This window comes from Manis javanica, chromosome 5, assembly GCF_040802235.1.
Source record: "Manis javanica isolate MJ-LG chromosome 5, MJ_LKY, whole genome shotgun sequence".
Taxonomy (NCBI): Eukaryota; Metazoa; Chordata; class Mammalia; order Pholidota; family Manidae; genus Manis; species Manis javanica.
This window is the reverse complement of record NC_133160.1, coordinates 27,429,823-27,437,517: the sequence shown is the minus strand read 5'-3', so window position 1 is coordinate 27,437,517 and position 7,695 is coordinate 27,429,823. Positions and strand designations below refer to the sequence as shown.

Below are 7,695 nucleotides of genomic sequence, written 5' to 3'. Positions count from 1 at the left end.
ACATAATAATAATCTAAAAAACAAAACAAATGAACGAACAAAAAGCCCCAGAAACAGACTCATAAATGCAGAGAACAAACTGGTGGTTGCCACAGTGGAGGGAGGTGGAAGGATGATGAACTACGTGAAGAGGATTAAGAGGTACAGACTTTCAGCTATAAAACTATTAAGTCACAGGAATAAAAAGTACAGCATAGGGAATATAGGCAACGATATTTTACTGACTTTGTATGGTGACAGATGGTAACCATACTTATTGTGGTGAGCATTTTATAACCTACATAAATGCCAAATCACTATGTTGTACACCTGAAACGAATATATCAGTTATACTTCAATACAAATTTAAAAAATGAACTAAGGAAAAAGAAAAGAATAGAAAGTTACAACAATCCTAAATGAGTATCCATTAATAATATAACCTCAAAATATACAAAATGACAGGAATAAAAGAATACAAAATTCATAATTATAGTAGCAGAGTTTTAACAAATATCTTTTAGTTATCTATGCTGCATAACAAATTATCCCAAAACTTTCTGGTTTAAAACAACAAACATTTATTACCTCATACTATCTGGGGGCCAGGAATCCAGGTATGACTTAATTAGGTGACTTCAGCTTAGGGTTTCTCCTAGGAGGCAGTCAAGGTGTCAGCCACGAACACAGTCATCCAAAGGCTCAATGGAGAAGAACTCACTTCCAAGTTCACACCCATGGCTGTTGTCTGGTCTCAGGTCCTTGCTGGATACTGGCTTATTCTCCCATCAGTTACCTCCCATGCAGGCTGAAGGGCAGCTTGCAGAATGGATTAGGAGAGCAAGGGTAAGAAGCAAGTCTCAACAAATTTTAAAATATTTAAATTATATAGATATGTTTTCTGCTCACAGTGGAATTAAATTATAAATCAATTACAGAAAGATAATTTTTAAAAGTCCATGTACTAGGAATTTAAGAAATAAACTAAGCCATGTAAAGAAATTACAATGGAAATTAGAAATATTTTAAACTGAATAATGATGAAATATCAAACTAGAAGCATGCAGCTATCACTGTACTTAGAAAAAATTTATAGTCATAAATGCCTATCTGAGAAAATGAAAAAGACTTAAGACTAGTAATCAAAGCATCCATCTCAAGAATTTAGCAAAACAAAGAAGTTTTCATTTTCACGTGGTTAAATTTGTCAGTCTTCTCTGTTATAGTTATAGCTGTTAGTACTTGTTTAAGAAATATTTTCTACCCCCAAAGTCCTGAGGATATAGTATTATATAACTTAATTAAAGCCTTATAATTGTGCCTTTCACATTTAGTCTGTAACAGACATGTTTGTGATATGACATAGAAGTCCAAGTTTTCTTTTTTCCATATTGACATCTAATTGTCTCATCCTCATTTATTGATAAAAATTGCCCTTTTCCCACTGCTCTGTGGTACAAACTTGTCAAATATCAAGCATCCATATATGAGTGGATCTGATTTGGGGCTTTTTAATTTGTTCCATGTTTTATTTTCTTTGTTCATCCCTCCACTGATAACCACTTTCTTGATAACCGCACCACCACAGTAAGTTTTCATACATGGTAAAACATCATTCCACCTTGTTCTTCTTAGCTATGCTTGGTCCTTTTAAGTGAAAATCTTAGAATATCTTTATTAAGTTCAGCACACACACACACACACACCTTTCATAATTCTAATTGGGATTGCATTGACTCTTTACCAATTGGAAACAATTGAAATATTTATAACTTTGCATGCAATATCATACAAGCATACATAACTTTGCAATACCATCTTTCTAACCATGGACATGATACAGCTTTTCATGCAGTTAGGTCCTCTATTATGTCATGCAATAGCATTTTGTTGTTTTCTCTGTAAACACAGTACACTTCTTGTTAGATTGATTCCTACATGATATTTTTTATGCTATTATAAATGACATCATTTTTTAATTTTTCTTCATTTTCTAATGTTTGTTAAAATTGATTTGTGTGTATTAATTGTGTATCTAGAAACCTTGCTAAATTCTTATATTATTTCTAAAAATATTTGTATAGATTCTTTTAGACTTTCTTAATGTATAATGATATAATACAATAACAGTTCAGTGTATGCTCTCCTAATCTTTATATCTTTTATATCCCCTTCATAACTTAATAAGCGATCGATCATCTCTGATAAAACATTGAGTTGTAGTTGTGATGCAAGCAAGACTGTATTGTCCTGATTCAAAGCTTTCAGTATTTCACCATTGAGTATGGTATTTGCTATAGTTTTAAAATTAGGATGAACTATTTGAAATTGCTAATATTCTACCATTTTGAATAGAACAAAAATAGTAATTGCATATAGCTCAATCTAATAGATTATCTTTATCAGATTAAGTAATTCATTTCCATTTTCAGATTGCAAAGAATTTTTAGAGGTGAATATAGATGTTTTTATGTTTTTCCTACATCTGTTGAGATAGTCAGATGGTTTATGTTGTCTTTCATTTTTTAAATGTGATGAATTATATTATTTGATTTTCCAATATTAATTTAATTTTCCATTCTTGGAATAAAACCAACTTGGTGATGGTGCATTATTTGGTTTCTGAAGTTTTGCTTGGGATTTTTACATCTATATTCATAAATGAGAATGATCAATGATTTTTCATTCTTTGTATTATCCTTGTTAGAGTTTTGTTTTTGAGGTTGTGCTACCTTCAAAAAATGAATTGGAAGGTGTACTCTCTTTTTCTATTTTCTGGAAAAGAAAATAGAATATTAGAATTAAAATAAAGAAAATAGAATAATAGAATGTTGTGTGAGAATATTATATTACTTTAATGTTTGGCAGATCTTGCCTGTGACATCATCAAGACCTGAAGTTTTCATTGTAGGAGGATTTTTAAAAACTTACTTCAGTTTGTTAATCATTTTGGGACTCCTCATATTTCCTATTTCTTCTTATTCAATTTTGGTAACTTACATTTTTCCAGGTGGTTTCCATTTCTTCTAAATTTTGTATTTTACATTGGCAAAGCTATTCAGAATATTCCTTTTAATCATTTTATTATCTGCAAGATCTATAGTAATGCCTCTTTTTCATGCCTGATATTGACTGCATTTCTCTCTCCCAACCCCATTCCCTTTCTTAACATCCTCACCAGAGAACTATACATTTTCAAAGAATTAACTGTTGGTTTTGTTGAATCTCTGTCTTTTATGCTTGTTTCCTATAACATTAACTTCTACTCTTATATTTATTATTTCCTTTCTCTTCCCTATTTATTGTATGCTTTTCCTTTTTTTATGGTGTTTCTCATCACATGTAATTTTTATCATTGTTGTGGTCACCTTTACAAATCTTTAAAGTCAACTTTAAAAATCTCAATGAGTTGTGTTTGTAGGATCTTAATGTTTTTTCCCATCCTAAAGACATAAACATATTCTTTTATCTTTTTCCTTCTAATAGTTTCATCAGGCTTTAGATTTAAGAATTTAATATTCTAATGAGAGATAAACAACCAAAATAAATGAGAATTCATAAAAAGATAATTGTTCCCAATACCACATGTTACCTGAATCACTTTTTTAGCTGATCCCAAATTCCCACGTCTATGTGGCTTTCTAATCCATTAGTCTTTTACTGAACCGATTTACTTGGATTTTTTGTGTAAGCTTACATTACATTTTTCTTCCCTCCCAATTATTTTTATCATTATTTTTTCTTGTCTCATTGCATTAGCCATAGATGCAGTGAGAGTGGTTGTCCTGCTGTCACTGATTCTAAAAGGACATTTCTGTGAAGTTCTACGTTAAGGATGATATGCTGTCAGGATTTCAGTACTTAAACATCAGGTTAAGAAAGTCCCCTTCTAGTTGTCTAAATTTTATTAAATGAGAATGAATAGTAGGAGTAATCAATACCAAAAGTGAGAAAGATTCAGGAATGTGGCTCCTGAACATAGAAACAGTTTGGCCTGAGGGAGGAGTGCCGGCTAGCTGTGTGGACCAGAGAAACCTTTATTCCAGTTCTGGCTCTGCCAATTGGTAGTATGTTCCTTGCCTGTATCAGCTTCTATTTCCTTATTTATAAAATATAGCTAATCACAGAGTTGTCAGAATTAAAATTATGTAAAGCACACAATACTGTTGGCTTACCAACATTGTTTATTATTCTTCCTTCTTGTAGCCCCACCTTCTTTGCCTGCAATATTGGCCCCTTGGAGAGGGCTCGCCTTGGGCAAGCTGTGAATTTCAGCTGCATGTCCTGTGGCTTCTTTCGCAAAGACACTACCCTGAAATGGTTCAAATATGGGAAGGAAATCTCATCCCTCCAGATTCATGTGGTCCAGTTGAAGAACAGCAACATGTACAAAATCTTCAGTACCCCTGAGGTGGTCCTAACTATACAGGACTTCTACTCTTCTCTCACCTGATGTTAACCACCTAAGCTTACGTTATCCTCTTCAATGAATGCTGATTTGCCTAAAACAATACTAGGTAGGTGACAATACATGTGGCCAGATTTTCACTTGGCTTTGGAGAAGAGCTCTCCCCAAATTTACTTCAGGGAACAAGGCTACATAATAACAGGATCTTCCAGATATTGAGCACCTATTATGTGCTAGGGACTGCCACATGCCAGGTAGATGCTAAGTAAATGGACACCAGGTAATAAGCAAGATGGATCTGATTGTTTCATGGAGTCTGAGCTTTTGTCCTACGCCATTTCAGTTCCACCCAACATGTCTATTTTTGAACACCCCATCTCAAAGAACAAGATAAATGTCACCTGCATGGCACAGAAGTTCTATCCCCAGGGTATACAGCTGACTTGGATAAAGAATGTAAATGTCCCACAGATACATAAGACTCTGACCCCCCCATAAGCAGAGATGGACTAAACACTATACAGAGTTTGACCCTGGTGAACAGAACTGACCTCACAGAGGTGCTGTGCTCACCTGCCTGGTACAACAAGATGGATGGCAATCACTGCAAAAATGACATTTTTGGTCCCTACTCCTCTGGCTAAGTCTCTGAAATAGCCTATGGCAAGGCCTCCATGACTTACTCAAGGAGGCACACCAACATTCACCTAGGAGAGGCTCCAGTACTAAGAGTAGAGCCAGTCCCAACCAGGTGGGGTCAAGAATAAGGTAACTGTGAAGCCACCACTATGGTTTAATTAATGAGTGTCTGGTTCCCACAGATTCCAGGGATGGAGAAGCTCAAAGAAGGAAGAATGGGGAGGTCAACTGTGAAATGTCAAAAAGGGTAGGAATCCTGTGGTTCTACCGCATACATACTCACCATGAGCCCACTAGCTATTCCCTCCTGAGTTTAAAAATACCTGTTGAGCATTCTCAGTGGGAAACAGAGCACCCAACCTCTTTTCTCACTGAGACATATTCTCTAGTGGACAAGGAAAACACTGAATATAAATGTAGGATTACAAATTCTGATAGGTAATTAAGGATGCTGCATGTTTATTTACAACAAGACGTGGACAGACATCCCCAGTACAAAGAAGAAAAGGAGGGGTGTGGGGAGTTTGAGTCACTGCAGAAGGGACAGTGTAGCTGAGCCCAAACATAAGCAAAAGGGCTAAGAGTTAAGGCTGGCAAAGCACGGGGGTCAGGTCAGTCAGGCACCTGAAAAGAATTGTTTCACCTTAAAAGCACTGAAAAGCCATTAAAAAAGAATGACAGTGTAATTTCTCTTTTAAAAGTACTATTCTGGATACAATGTAGGGAAAAGATTGAAATAGATGGAGAGTAAGGCAAGCCAGAGATGACAGTGGAGAGAGATTTCACAGACACGGGATTTAAGATGCATTTAGTTGAAAGAATGTGGGGAATAAAAGGAGTTATCAAAAATGACACCAAGGCCTTCCAGCTTGACTAACTAGGTGGATGGAGGTGTCAGACACTGAAATGAGGATACAGGACAGAGAGCCAGATGGGGGAGGTAAGTAGTGAGAACAGTCTCCACATGCTAAGTAGACAGTACAATACAGGCATGTAGATGAGTTGCCCACTGTCATGCAGGTACCAGGTGGGTCCAGGATTCCAACCAAGGTCCTTTTGTCCCCCAAAGCCTATCTCCTAACACATGTCCAATGGTCCCTTCTAGCAAGAAGCACTAAGCCGAGTGAAGGAGATAGACTCTAATGAGTGGGGATGAGAAACAAGGTTGCCAAGGGTGGTGTTCTAGTTACTCTTGCTGCATAACAAAACACCCCAAAACTTAGGGCATGAAACAACCATTTCATTATAATCAGTGATACTGTGGGTCAGAAATTCAGACAGGGCACAAGAATGGCTTGTCTCTGCAGTATGTTGTTTGGGGCTGCAGCTGGGAAGCCTCAGCTGAGGGGATAGCTTTGAGGTGCTGGCACCATCTGGAAGCTTCTTCATTTACACGTCTCAGGGTTGATGCTGGCTATTGCCCGGCACCTTAGCTGGGCTTTCAGCTAGAAGCCCTACATGTATCTTTGCCACGTGGCTTCAGTATGTGTGCTAGTTCGGGCTTCTGCCTAGCCTAGTGGCAAGATTCCAAAAAAGGAACACCCCGAAAGGGCAAGGCAGAAGTACAGGGAAATTATATGGTCTGGCCTCAGAAGTTACATCACGTCACTTGTGGTATTGTCACAGACTGCCCAGATTCAGGGGGAGGGAACATTTACCCATTTCTCGGTGGGAGGAGTGTCAAAGGGCATGAGGGAAGGGGTTTATACCTACAGTCAGCTCTGCAAAATCCAGCCTGCCTCCGCTGAATAAGGGGGTGGGTTGGAATGATGGATGCTGAAAGAAACACTGGTCAGTTCCTTGTCAAGGACTCCACAGGGACCGCCTCTAAGGAAAAATCAAACAAACTAGAATTACAAGCTCTCACCGAAGGAAGAAACTTGTCATGTGTCAGAGCAATCTAATTCTATCTCTGACTTCCTCTGATTCTGCCATTTCTCATCACCATATGCAGCCATCCACTGGGACAGAGGCAAAGGTCGAGGACGGCAGGAAAACTGACCCATGAAACATCGGTTGGTTTCTGACCCTTGGAAGTGAGAGTTCACAGCTGAGAGGCCCTGGAACCAATCTTGCATGCTGGCTGTTGCTGCTCAGAAAGAAAGAGAAGGCACATTTTTGATGCAGCAGACCAGGACACACAGAAGAGGCACCCCTGTTCCTCCCTGTTGTGGTTCTGTGTGTGTAGCTCTCCCTGCAGAATGAACATGCTAAAACCCTCCTCCCCCACAGGCCTCTTCCATCCTCTGAAACAGAAGCCATCTTCCCCGTCCAAGACCTACCTCATTGCTCATGCAAAGCTGCTCCTCCTGAAAGTGTGCCCTCAAAGCCAGGGGGCCCATCAGACATGCCTCATTTTTACACTGATACTGCTGGAGTCCAGGAAACTGGGCCTCACCCCTGAGGCCTCATTCCCAGGAGCCCTCCTCCTGAACGTTTGGACAGTGCAGCTGAGCCCAGTTTGTTGGACTGTTAGAGAAGCCTGGACCCACCCTCCACTCCAGCAAACTGTCCCTGGGGCTCCTGGATGAGAAAGGGCACCAGGGCCTCTACAAGCATCTCAAGAGACTTAATCAGTAATCCCTTAGCTGTTGTCCGATTCCTATTTCACAATCTAGAAGCAGAAACTCTCAAAGCACCACAGCCCTTCCCTCCCACCTTAGTCACTT

General features: G+C 38.6%; 1 long non-coding RNA gene across 1 annotated transcript; it reads right to left on the bottom strand.

Annotated features, from left to right (window-relative positions):
• Window positions 1–484: 484 nt before the first annotated feature.
• On the bottom strand, window positions 485–7,673 carry LOC118967998 (uncharacterized). The gene is made up of 3 exons (XR_005055376.2): window positions 7,309–7,673; window positions 6,740–6,853; window positions 485–798 (listed from the first exon to the last, which is right to left on the bottom strand). It is a non-coding gene; the product is annotated as an uncharacterized lncRNA (long non-coding RNA).
• Window positions 7,674–7,695: the final 22 nt, after the last annotated feature.